The sequence below is a fragment of the Peromyscus californicus genome, unplaced genomic scaffold, assembly GCF_007827085.1.
Source record: "Peromyscus californicus insignis strain IS unplaced genomic scaffold, ASM782708v3 Scaffold_6__1_contigs__length_162567912, whole genome shotgun sequence".
In the NCBI taxonomy this organism is placed as follows: Eukaryota; Metazoa; Chordata; class Mammalia; order Rodentia; family Cricetidae; genus Peromyscus; species Peromyscus californicus.
The window spans coordinates 21001448-21013897 of NW_026294584.1; the positions used below are offsets into that span (position 1 = coordinate 21001448).

At 41.7% G+C, this 12450-nt stretch overlaps 1 protein-coding gene across 7 annotated transcripts in view; it reads left to right on the forward strand.

Moving 5' to 3' along the window:
- The window catches only part of Dync1i1 (dynein cytoplasmic 1 intermediate chain 1), a 303029-nt gene that overhangs the window by 268520 nt on the left and 22059 nt on the right, over positions 1-12450 (forward strand). The window lies entirely within an intron of this gene.

Genomic DNA, 12450 nt, shown 5'->3' on the forward strand with positions numbered 1-12450 from the left:
CCCTTCTTTCTCTTCTTTTTTAAACAATAGGAACCGTTGCAACACACTGTCAAAACTGAGCTACAGATATTGGTTATTGTAGCATCATTAATACTGTGCAAAGATAAATTAGTCACTTTGGCAATCAAACACATTCTTCAGATCCCCTGTCTGTGCGTTAAACAGAGCCTGCTCCTTGTGTTTGATAGATCCTATTGTTAAGAGAACTGCAGAAATGTATTCAAAAATTCTTTGAAATTTTTCCAACTTTGAGAACGTATTCAGCAGTAATTAGCCTTCAAGGCGGCTGCGAAGGAGAGCTTGGCAGGGGGCTGCTCTTGAGTCTAACTGTGAACCCCAGACCCTGCATGAGAGGGTGTCAGCTTTAGGACCCATGCCAGCTCTGCTGAACCTGCCCTGCCTGCTTACCCTACCTGTCCTCTCACCGTGCCCCATGCTACCGACTGAACCTCTTTTCTAAAAGAGAGTGAGGTTGAGGCAGAGGATTCAGGGAGCGGCAAGATCAATCATAAGTAAGCTCTGAACTCAAGTGCAGAGAATAACTCTGAGGTGACCGAGGAGGCGGCTCAATGGGCAAAGTGCTTCCTGCGGTCGGTGAGGGTGTGAGTTCGGATCCCCAGCACCCCTGTACCAAACCAGGCTTGGCAGCACATATCTGGAAGGCAAGGACAGCGGGATCCCAGGGACTTGCTTGCTAGGCAACTAGCTGAGCCAATCAGTGAGATCCAGGCTGAGAGACAGACCTGTCTCAAAGAAAGTAAGGGAAAGAACAATGGAAGAAGACATCCAACACTGACCTCCACATGTTCAGTCATAGACATATACACTTACATGTAGGTACATGTCCATACATGCATACACGACACATGCAAAATATTAAACATAAATAGGCGATAACTCTTACCCCAAGTGAAAGAGACTGACTTCCTGCGTGCGAAAGAGCTGCCATTGCCTAGTTAAGGTTAGGCAGATCCCTGGGCAGTTTATATGGAGACCGTATCAGTTTCCACAGAGTGTCCGTCCCTTTCCCTGTCGTTACCTGCTCACTTGTCACAAGATTGTGATGGGCATTGTATAAACCAAGTTGAAATTTTTCAAAAGGTTTTGCTGTCTCCAGAACTGGAGGACGCAATTTGTATTCATCACACCCAACTTGTTCCTTTCACCAGAAGGTGCAGTAAAGCTCACAGTAGAGCCACTATCACTGGTTGCAAAGGGACGTGTTCAGAAAAGACAGAGGTAGCTGCTCTGATGCAGAGTGTCTGGTATGCTCAGAGACCCTTCCATGGAGGCAGAATACAGATAAACCCCAGAGGGCATCGGGGGATGAGAGGAAAATGGGATCTTGCACCACTTCCCCTTTAAGTTAGTTATGAGTTCGTCGTGGATGGAGAGGCTTCATCAGCAGAAACGTATTTCCTCACCATTCTGATACCAACGTTCCATGAGGACCAGCTTCCTCTCAGAAAATCTCTCTGTAACCTATCAACACAGTCTTCCCTCTGTGTCTCCAAGTGGTCTTCCTCCTGTACGCTCTCCTTGTAAAGACACTGCTCATGTTGGATTTCATTGCCCAAAGCTAAAGTTAAACTTAATTACCTGTTAGAAGGCTTTATCTCTAAATACAGCAGTCACATTCTAAGGTACGGCGGACAGTGGTTGAATTTTGAAAGCAATGCAATTCTTCCCATAATGAGATTACTTCAGTATTCCTGTTTATCCTTGCTTGTGGACTAAAAATAAACCCTGTTAGCATCACAGGCTTCACCAGACATCTCTTCACCACCCTGGCTCCTGGTACCTGAGTTCAAGACTAACGCCCAGGGTCAATAGGATCTTGAAGGCAAGTACTGTTGGTGTAATGAGGTTGTTCTGATAGTTGGCTCTGCTGATGGTGAAGGAGAAGACCATTTCATCCAGGGGGACCACCTTCACTGATGCTCTGCCAGTGTTCAGATGTCACACCATGCTGATTTGGATCCAGGCTCTGTACCATTCAGTTTCCTGCCATCACTGCTCTTCCTGGACAAGCACGTGGGACTGTCTCAGGAGAGCTGGCTGAGTTCATCTCTTTCACACATACACTCAAATCATTTGAAATGCAAGAGTTTACGAGGAACTTATGGATATATACTGATGTTTTAACTCTGAAGCTAACTTTGGTCTGTTTTTACTGGGATAGGATACATCATATGTTCAATTTCTTTTTCTCCTATGGTACAAAAACTATTCCTGGCTAGATTTCCCACACTGATTTACAGAGTGGCTGCGCTGGTTTTTACATTCCCAGCAGCAATGCATGAGGCTTGCCTTGCCCCACACACCTTCACCACCATTCACTTTTTTTTTCTTCATGGTAGCCATTCCATGGGATAAGAACAATCTTGGTGTAGTTTGGATGTGCACTTTCCTGGCAGGTAGAGTGTTGGACGTTTTCATGTATGCACTGGACAGTTGTGCCTCTTCTGACAACTGTTTACTCAACTCCCTGGCCCATTTATTGGCTGGATGACTGGGTTTTTTGGCTTTAACTTTTGAGTCACTTCCATATTCCAGGTATTAGTCCCCTGTCAGGTACACAGTTTGCAGAAGCTCCTGGAAACCCAGCGTGTCAGCACTGTCCTCTGTTCATCCCAGTCTTTCCTTAACCAACACTGTTACTCTTCCCATGTGTCCATCTTTCACACCACCAGTGAGCCCCGAACTGGTGAGTGCAAGGGCTTCTTAGCAGCGTTGTCTACCACTCTGGCCTCTGCTTGTCCTTTTGGCTCTCTCTGTCCTAGGTTCAGCTCTCCCAGTTTACCTTGGCATAGCCTTCTTTCCCATAACAACAGTTTTCCTGTCCCTCAACGCTTCTTGTAAATACTTCCCTGTCCCGTCTTTACTCCATATCTGTATTTCTATTGTTAGTTTAACTTGAGAGTCACTTTCAGACCCAGACACACCATATTTAAAATGCCAGTCACGTTTTTCCCCTTTGCTCTACTCCTTCTGTCTTCCACTCAGCTAAAGGTACCAACTATTCAGTCGTCCACACTCAGAAAAGATGAGAACTTGCACATGTTAGATATCTTCAGACATAGCACATTTATCAATGCATACTTAATAAATTAGCAGATATTCCATCAAGAAGTCTTAATACGCCCATGATCAAAATTATTATTATTATTTTATCTATGTGGAAAAATGCTCAGCCCTTCCAGGGCCTGCCCAGCTCTCACCTTGATGTCTAAGTAGGAATGCCATCCTGACTTATGTGATCAGGCAGGCTCTGCTCTCCCCCTTGACTGTCTTCCTTCCCATCCATCAGGGTCTCTGCATCTCTCAAAACAGGCCTCCTCACCTGTTCCAGGTAATACCTGCCTTGACCACATCAGATGGCAACCTGCAAGCCAGCCAGCCTTGGAATTCCTCTGGCACCTAACAACTGTAGCACAGAATCAACACCCGGCTACATGCCTGTTCTCTTCCTTCGGTATAAACAAGACAGGCAGTGCTCTGTTTTCCAGGGATTCTCAGACAAGGTAAATTCCTTGTTGAGTTTTACCTAAGAATGTGTCTTTGAGAAAGAATTTTATTTCTCTTTTCTTCAGACAGTGCAATCTCTACACCTCCTTGTAATTCCGGGTGTGTTCCCTTTCATCTTGGTTTTCATGCTGCTTGGATCTGCTTCAATACCAGATTGCAATAACCACTCGTCAGGATGGCAGCCACAGCTACGCCATCTTCCTGTCCTTGCTAGAGCTCTCTGTTGAGTGCTTGTTCTCAGTTTTCCAAGATACATAATGTGAAGATACAGCAGATCTTCTTGGAACGTCGTGTAAAAATGCATCTCCAAACACATTATGTTCTTAGTATTCAATTCAGAGTCCCCGTTCCCCTACCTGGATGGTTACTGCTTGAGAACAGAGTCAAATCTTGACTCTTTTTGATTGCCTAAGATTGTATTCTGTCCTCAGTGACTCGCTGATATCCTACCTGAAATATGTGTTTTATGAAACGGAGTTAGAGCATCTGCGGGTGGGATGAATACCTTCTAAAATGATGTCATTTTAACAATGGACCCTAGTCTGTGTGTTTCTGCCATTGCGCTGTCAAATACCCAAAATACCAGAAGGAAAACACACACAATAAAAACTAAAGTTTTGAGTTTTACAAACAAGAAGATGGACAAAGTTGGCAATCCATCTTGATAAGGATTTACCAGATAACAGAAATCACTATCTCCACAACTCCAAAGGTCTCGTGGTGCCTTTCTGATAAACATGATATCCAGGCAGTGTCTGGCTTATTTTATTTTTTTACTTTGTCATCATTTTTATCCCTTCTCCTCTCCTTTCCTAGCACCAGACAGTAAACGTTAAAATTGGCTTTTGATAAAACTACCTGGGCTGTCACCAAATTCTGTCCCACTACACACATTTGCTGCATCAGTTTTTAAAAGCTCACCCAGCAGAATACTTCAACTGTGAAAGAAACCACAGAAGTAATCTAAAGCCGTGTCCCAACTCGGCCTGTATGCATACTTCCTGTCCTTTAATTCTCCAGCCCTCCTCCAGACTCATCTGTGAGCACATGCCTTTGAGCTGCTGAATATTTATGCAGACATGTGTGACTAATTCAGGTAACTACAAACACTTTGGGGACTTAAATTCACCCAGCTCACTGGATTTTCTCATTGTGCAAAAAGTAAAGGCTTGGTAAGTCCTTTCTTTTCTGGTAAATCTCTTTCAACCAGCAGGGAAGGGAAAAGTTAGCCTGTATTTTAATGATATAATGATATACTACACAGGTTACCTTCCCAGGCTTACCTTTCTAAATAGTATTGTTGGGTGTGGGGAGATGCACACCAGCTACTTATAAAATGAAATATTCCCCCATCCAGGCCCCCTGCATTAACTATCATTTTACATCTAATATTGTAAGATAAATTAGAACTCATTTTTTTTTTTACTCCAAAGCAGCTGTTTTGAGATCAAACAAATATAGGTCCATCTTGACCAGCTTTCTGTGACCTCTTAACTTTGCAGATTGTCGAGGACAGAAAGTAATCCAATTAATCATGTGGCTATTTTCAATATCCTGAATCACCTCACCTCACCTCACATTTACCTCACATTTAGCTGGTGTTAGCTTCTTCAATAGGAAGCAGTTCCAGTCTGGCTAAGCGGGAATAGAGGAGTCGTCTATTGTAAAGATATAGTTAACTCAAGCAGAATGTTTTGAACATCTGCTTTTTAGGATTCTCCCTTCTGATTCTCATCAAAATTAAAATATGTCAGCAATATTAGTATTAAATAATATACAATAGGTATAGTAATTTAATACAGGAGACATGAGCAAGATGAGCTATCAAACCTCACTCTTACTCTGAAAATATACCCAACACACACGCACATGCACGTGCACACACACACACACACACACACACACACACACACACACGCATGCACGCATGCCACACGCACACGCACACGCACATTCACACACCTAAATGCTATATTCAAATGCGATGAGTTTATCAATACCAAATTAGCTTTGGTAATTGGCAAATACCAACTTAGACGTTTTAGAAATAAGTGCCATGGGGGAGTCAAAGCAGGATCTAGTGTTCTAGAGTTGTAATTTGATGTTTTTTAATTTGTGCATTTAAAACACTCACCGTGGACTCACACTAACTGTTGCTACCTGCACACGACTGAACCTCTCAGAAAAGCATGGCCACCAGGAGAAGGACTCACGAGACCTCCGCTCCTCCCTAAGGAGCTACTGGACTTTCATAGTTTCTGGACTGACAGTGCTAGAGGGCGGGGAGAGGGGTAGCAACTCCTAAGCTGTCCTCACTTAAGTGAATAACTCCTCACCTATATTCATGTAAGCAATGCTAATCAAACATTGTGGGTCACCAAAAAAGTTTAAAAGACATCGAAGTAGAAGTGGGCTTTGTGAGAAGAAGAAACAGTTCAGCAGGAGTGTAAGAGGAATAAGAGAGATTAGTGGGGGTATATAATTCTAGTACTTTATATATGTGTATGTGTACATATGTGTTTGTCTGTGTTTATAAAATTTATGGAAGAACAGATTTTAAAATTTGTGTAGGATCGATGGCACAAGTCAGTTGGAAGAAACAGAAAGCTCTGTGTTTCATCTCTAGTCCTGTATGAAACCAGAGGAGCAGGAGTTCAAAGTCATCCTCAACCACAAAGTCAGTTCCAGTTCAGCCATGGCTACCTGACACCCTGCCTCAAACAAGGTCAACAACAAAAGAGTGTATACATCTGTGAGAGTTTGTAAGATTGATGTCACAAACATCGGGACTTAACACTATTTCAGTGGAAGTATTTTGCTGTGCAGCCTGCTAGCTAGTAAAACGCAGTTGTCCAACTTGACATTCAAGTCATAAAAAACAAACAGAACTCAGGCCTGCAGACATTGACTCCCTTCTTCTAATCCTTCGTGACTTCCAGGCACAGGCACAACCACAAATCTAGCTGTTTCTAGGTCTGGTCCATTCTCCTCCTTTGCACCTCCAATCCTTCATAGAGATATTCACACCTTCTCTCCATCCTTCTGGGACTCTCCAACCATCCCGACCCTCATGGATTTACAGGATGCTTTTTTGACTAATGAGTATGATGCTGAATATGAAGCAGCGCAGCCGTAGTAGTGACAGCTGGAAAACATGCAACCAGTAGAGGGCACTCTTTTGAACCTGCTCACTCCTTGCTGTTGGTCCATAATTCTTCCAAGAGAAAGAGAATGTGCTTGAGAGAAAAGCTGTTGAAGGAATGAAGCAACTCAGATGACCCCAGTGTCGGGACATAATCCTCCTCTCCCCAATTCCAAAGAGCAGCTCCACTGCTTAATGTTTTCACAATGTGTCCATAAAATGTATGCCACTAGAAGCCAGTTTCAAAGAACCTTGAGTTCAAGCTAACATTCATAAAAATGTCAGTGTGGGAAATACTCCCTTCATAAATTAGGCAAAGCTTGTAGCTTTCGCCATGGCTTTGAACACTCACATACTAGTCAAAACCTGTGAATATGTGTACATTCTTTTTTATGGATAATTGGGCTCTTTATTGGCGGCGCCTCCTGGATTAGGAGGATTCTTCCATGCAAATAAGCTGGAGAGGAGGGCAGAGCAACAAAGAACGCCTTTCATGTGGCTTCCGCTCTCAGGTAACCACATGAGACAGAGACAGAGACAAACGTCGAGTTCCTAATGTCCACAATCATCTTTCAAATTGTCTTAAATCAACTCGTTCATACAGAAGTCCTCACATAGGTTTTGTTAATGCCCAAAGGCAACCAACTGGCCTGCTCTCCATGTTCTTTTGAGAATAGTTTACCCCAAGGGTTGCTGTCTCAGCTCCAGCTCCTGTGCCTGAGTGTGGCTGTCATGTGCATTGCTGTTTAATAACAAGTCACAGAGTGAAGATGACTAGGAGATACTGTGTGCATTAGAAAAGACCTCAGATTAAGTTGCACATGAAATTTTCCAATGACAGAACTGAATTTGTAATGCTTCTCTGGGCCCAGGAGCATTGGTTTCTTTGGTTTGGTTTGTGAGTTTTGGTTTATTTGTTTATTTAACCACTTTCTTTTTGTGGTAGAGGCATCCATTTTGTGTGAGCCTGGAGTTTTGGGGTCCTTTCGGTGGCTTTTTCTTTTTTAAAGTGATACTGTGGTCTCACATTTTGATGTTTCCTGGAAGAACCAGCTGGCTCTTTATTTAAATTACTTCACAGGAACCCACAGAACAATTTTTGGAGGATATTTTCATGTTAGTTGTCTTGGTCATCATCCTTCTCCTGCAAGAGAATGTTGTTTCTAGGTGGTGGCCATTTGGTTCAGAACTCAGGGTAGAGTTCTGAACCTCTAACTCAGAGTTAGTTTCCTGCCCTTTCACCTTTGTGAGTAGTATCCCCTACAAAATACTCCTCCCCCACAAAAGAAATGTTTACAGGTCGGGACGCATGTCTATGTCTGCTTGGAAAGTTCATCGTTTAGAAACCAGCCCAACTTTAATAACCATGTATGGTGTGTGAGGTTATTGGGTAATATTTTAACACAAATCCTTCTATTCCCCGGCCTTCAGGACACTAAATTCTGTTGGGATGCTTGGAGGTCTCCCATAAATGAGGAAGACAAAGAACACAGTGGAAAATGGCCATTTTGGTCTCTGTAATCTCAGCCTGTGTCAAGAACAGGAAGCTACCCCTGTAGAAATCATTTCTAAGTTAGCAGATTGGAGTATGGGTGACTCTATTGGTTCTTACACGTATGCTTACAAAGCATAGCCTGATTCTAGAATCTTCACTGCAGAATGCTGCATGTTGTGAAGTTCACTTTCTTTAAACCGATTTTACTGCCTGACTCTAATGCAAATTCAGCATTTCTTATTTTTCAATTGCTCAAAGAGAAAAACTATTACTACTTCCATTATTTCAAATTTCTCAGTTTTACATGATTATTTTACTAAGTTACAAAGTTTAGAAAGCATTTAAAATCATCTACATTTTTTATAGACTGATGATCTAAATTCTATGAACATCAAGTAAAATGGAGTCTGTCATAATATGTACCACTGACCAGCCCTTTAGAAAAACAAAATTTTCTGAAGCCTTATTTCATTCCATCCTTGCTGCTGAGTAATGTGGCACATAGCAGAACTGTCCCGGAATCATAAAGGAGAACCTAAGGATCAGAGCACCATCTTCCCATCTTACACACAAGAAAACTGACATTCAAAGGCACGAGGTGAAATTGTCCAAGTGCTGTAGCTGTCCCTGTTTTCCACGGCCTTTGTGCTTGGTCTTCGCTTTGCTCCTCCTGTCTTTCGGCGGCCATCTTCGTAGTCTTTACCAAAGGCACCCAGTCAGAGACCTGGAGCCGAGTCTTTGCCCTCTTGCTCTTCTTAATCTGCTTTCCACACCACAGCCTTGCTGTGCTCTCCTGGCTAAAGGATGGTTCCCATGCTGTTTCTAGCCCGTAAGAGAAAATGTTCTTTCTTCCCACCGAACGACCCCTCAGAAGTGTGGGTGATATCCTCAGTGGCACCAATAGCTGGGTTAGGGGGAAAAAAAATGGTCAGTAATCATTGTTTAGCTGTTTGTACAAATCACTTAGTGTGTGCTCAGTAAATTTTGGTCAAATTGCATGGGAGGGTAAAGAATAAAGGTAACAGATTTGTTGTTTTTTCTGTAAAGACTGAAGATGAGGTAGAGGGGCCCCAGAGGGCCTGCAAACAGAGGATGTGCTTAACAACTAGAAATCCTGAGACCAAAAACTACCTCCCCTCCTCCACAACCTACTTAACTTTCCTGAGCTATAATTTTCTTTTCCATAAACACCATCTACCTTACAGAAATTTTATGCGGATTAAGTCAGACAATGTGTATGCAGAGCCTGGCCCACAGAAAACCTTCTTGCCTGCCCTTCACATCCGTCGGTGCTGGTCGACCACTCTGCTTTGTTTGAACATCAGCAAATTAAAAGCAAGCTGGCTTGCATAACTTCATGCCCTTTATTGGCATGGCAAGCCTGGAGACCAGAGGAAATGGAGGGAGTTGAGGTTTGATTTCAGTGGCATGTGCCACACAGGCACAGGTTGTGGATGGTGACGGTTCCCTTTTCCTTTTCAACACGTTGCTGATGCTAAGCATGGCGTCTGTCAGGGGAACACACAGGTGAAAGGGGTTTTGTCCAGTGAAATCTGACTGCTTTGCAGAACGCTTTCTACGGCAACACGCTGTGGAGCAATATTTAGTTAACTAAATGACCGTGGGTATTTTCTAGAGTAAATGTTTAAGATCAGGAAGCCTCTGTGACTTTGATATACACAAAGGATATTGTGAGAGTCCTCCTCAAAATCATTGGCAGTGTTTGTTCCCATACTGTCTTTTTCACAATCTGTGGTATTCGAAAATCAATACCCATGCCCGAGTAAGCCATGAAAAGTTTGTGAGCTCTGAAATTTATGTTTCACAAACTCAAAAGCAGCGTTCTTGGGATTGGATGCTTTGAAGGTCTTTTATGAAAATGTTAATATTTCATGATATTAATGTTTATCAGACCTTTTTAAAATGTTTAAGCATTTGAGGCAGATCTTTAATAATATTATCCTTGGAGACAAAATGAAATAGAATAATAAAATACTTTATTGGACAAAGTGTAATTACTATTAAAAATAGCACTAGTTTACAAGTGGCATTTCTGTGCCTGAATTTTATGCCTATGCAAGACATGGGACCAACTGGTCTGTAGACAGGAGCCCAGATGGTATAGTAATGAGTTCAGTAAGTTTCCCAACCTATGAATTTATCAAGGCTAAACAGAGCCTTTGAAAATGGGAACCCTCTTTCTCTTTCCCAAGCACCTACGATAGCCAAGCATTACTTCCACAGTGACTTTTGTAATAGAAGGTTCAGCCTTGGGGGTCAAATGTGAGGAGGAAGCTGCAGAAAGGCAACAAAAGAAGAGTATTTCAGTCAATCTGAGGAACAGGAAAAAACTGCGGTGAGTGACTTGAAGAAGGGGAGTTATTTCCAGATGTTTCTAAAGTGAAGTCTCCAGGATAGACTCCAATTTTTACTGAACTTCTCAGTAGAGAAAATATCAAAAAGAAAAAGAGGGAGCATACTATAAAATCAACAGAATAACTTATGAAGGGGATTAGCATATCTCTTGATGACAGCTCCTTGGTGAGTGATTGTCTAAAACTGGGTGGAGTTTTAACTGACCAAAACGATCATGGCAGGTGTGTTGTGTGTTTATTGCATGTTTGTGTGTCTATCCACAGCTACAGCTCTGTGTGCTTATATGTACTACTGACTGACTGAATGAGAGAGGATACTGAGAACCCAGTCTTAAAACATGTTTGGCTTAGCCGTCACTGACGTTAAAAGAAATGTGCTGTGTTCTCTAACAAATAGTGGCCAGCTAGCTATGAAATCAAGAATCTGTGGTAACATGTTTTTCTCTTTTATAAAGAGTCAGAATGTAATACACACAGCTGTCAGAGAAGGACCAGATACTCCATACTTCCTTTTTAATATATATAAGGGCAAATGATACAATCATGCTATTAGGTAATAATTTAGTACTTGGATTTTTCAAGAAAAAGTTTGAATTATGGAATACAAACAATGAGAGGAAGATGTAAGTTAGTAGCCAATAAGCATATAATTTTGGCTTCTAATCATATTGCAGACATGAGATTTAAAACATTTTTGTATTAAAATTAAAGAATAACAATATAAAGGACTATAAGACAAATGTTTAGTTTATTCCTTTTTGGTGTTTCAGTGACAGATATTGTTTTTCAAATTACACTCCATCACAGATACTTTTGAAGTTAAAAATATGATGCATCTATCTTCCATAGAAACACTCCAAAGATACACACACACACACACACACACACACACACACACACATACACACACACACACACACACACACACACACACACACACACCCCACTGGTCCAATCTGTGTTGCTTCAATCTATATAAACTTTGTTTGCATCAAACCAGTGACTTTTAAATGTCAAGAAAATGCAAATAATGGAAAGAAATCAATTATAGTTACTACCAGAACAAGTTGTTGCATTATATGTAGGTTAAAGAACTGTGGGTTTGCACTGATTTTCTCCGCTTCGGTTTCAGCGCATGTACTTTGTGCATTTTGCATGCGCAAGCAGCACACATTGGCAGTTCACTCTGATATTTGGAGCTGATTCCCTACAGATGTGTTCTTTGAATATCCGAAGCAGAAAGGATTTGATTGTTATATTGTATGTTATCTTTTCTTGATCTTACCACCCTGGCCTGTGCAGGCATTCCACAGAGCCTGAGAAGGGAGTACAGACAGCTGACTGGAGGAAGAAGACAAAATTCCCATTGTTTAGATTTCTGTCAGAGGATATAAGAATAGTTAATTTCTTTTATCTCTGGGGCTTTCATTATCATTTAAATTTCATTTTACATTAATTGATCAGGGATTAGTAAAGCCATTATGCAGAAATTAGAATAAGACAAGCCAGATGGAATGAATAATTCATAAAGTCCAATTACGTTTTATTTCTGGTGTACTTTCAAACTTGCCTCTGACTTCTGTGCTATTTTGATGTGACAATATTCGCTGGAAATCAAGTGTGCCATTTTAATTTATTATATCCCTCTGGAGTGGAGGCATTTGTATGCAGTGGAAGAATGTTCAGTGTTTCCCCTCAGAACATCAACTTTAGGGGTCTTAGAAATTCCTAGTGATTTAGAAAGGATGGCATATTTTCTGTGTACGTTCAGAGGTTCTAGATCAGCTACATCACTCCACTTGGTTCAGGTAGACTAACCCTGAAGGTTAAGAAGATTAGGGTCTTGAATGGCGCTAATGATTCCCACTTTCCTGTAAGAGCTGAAACCCCTTTACAGGTATTTGTTCCCT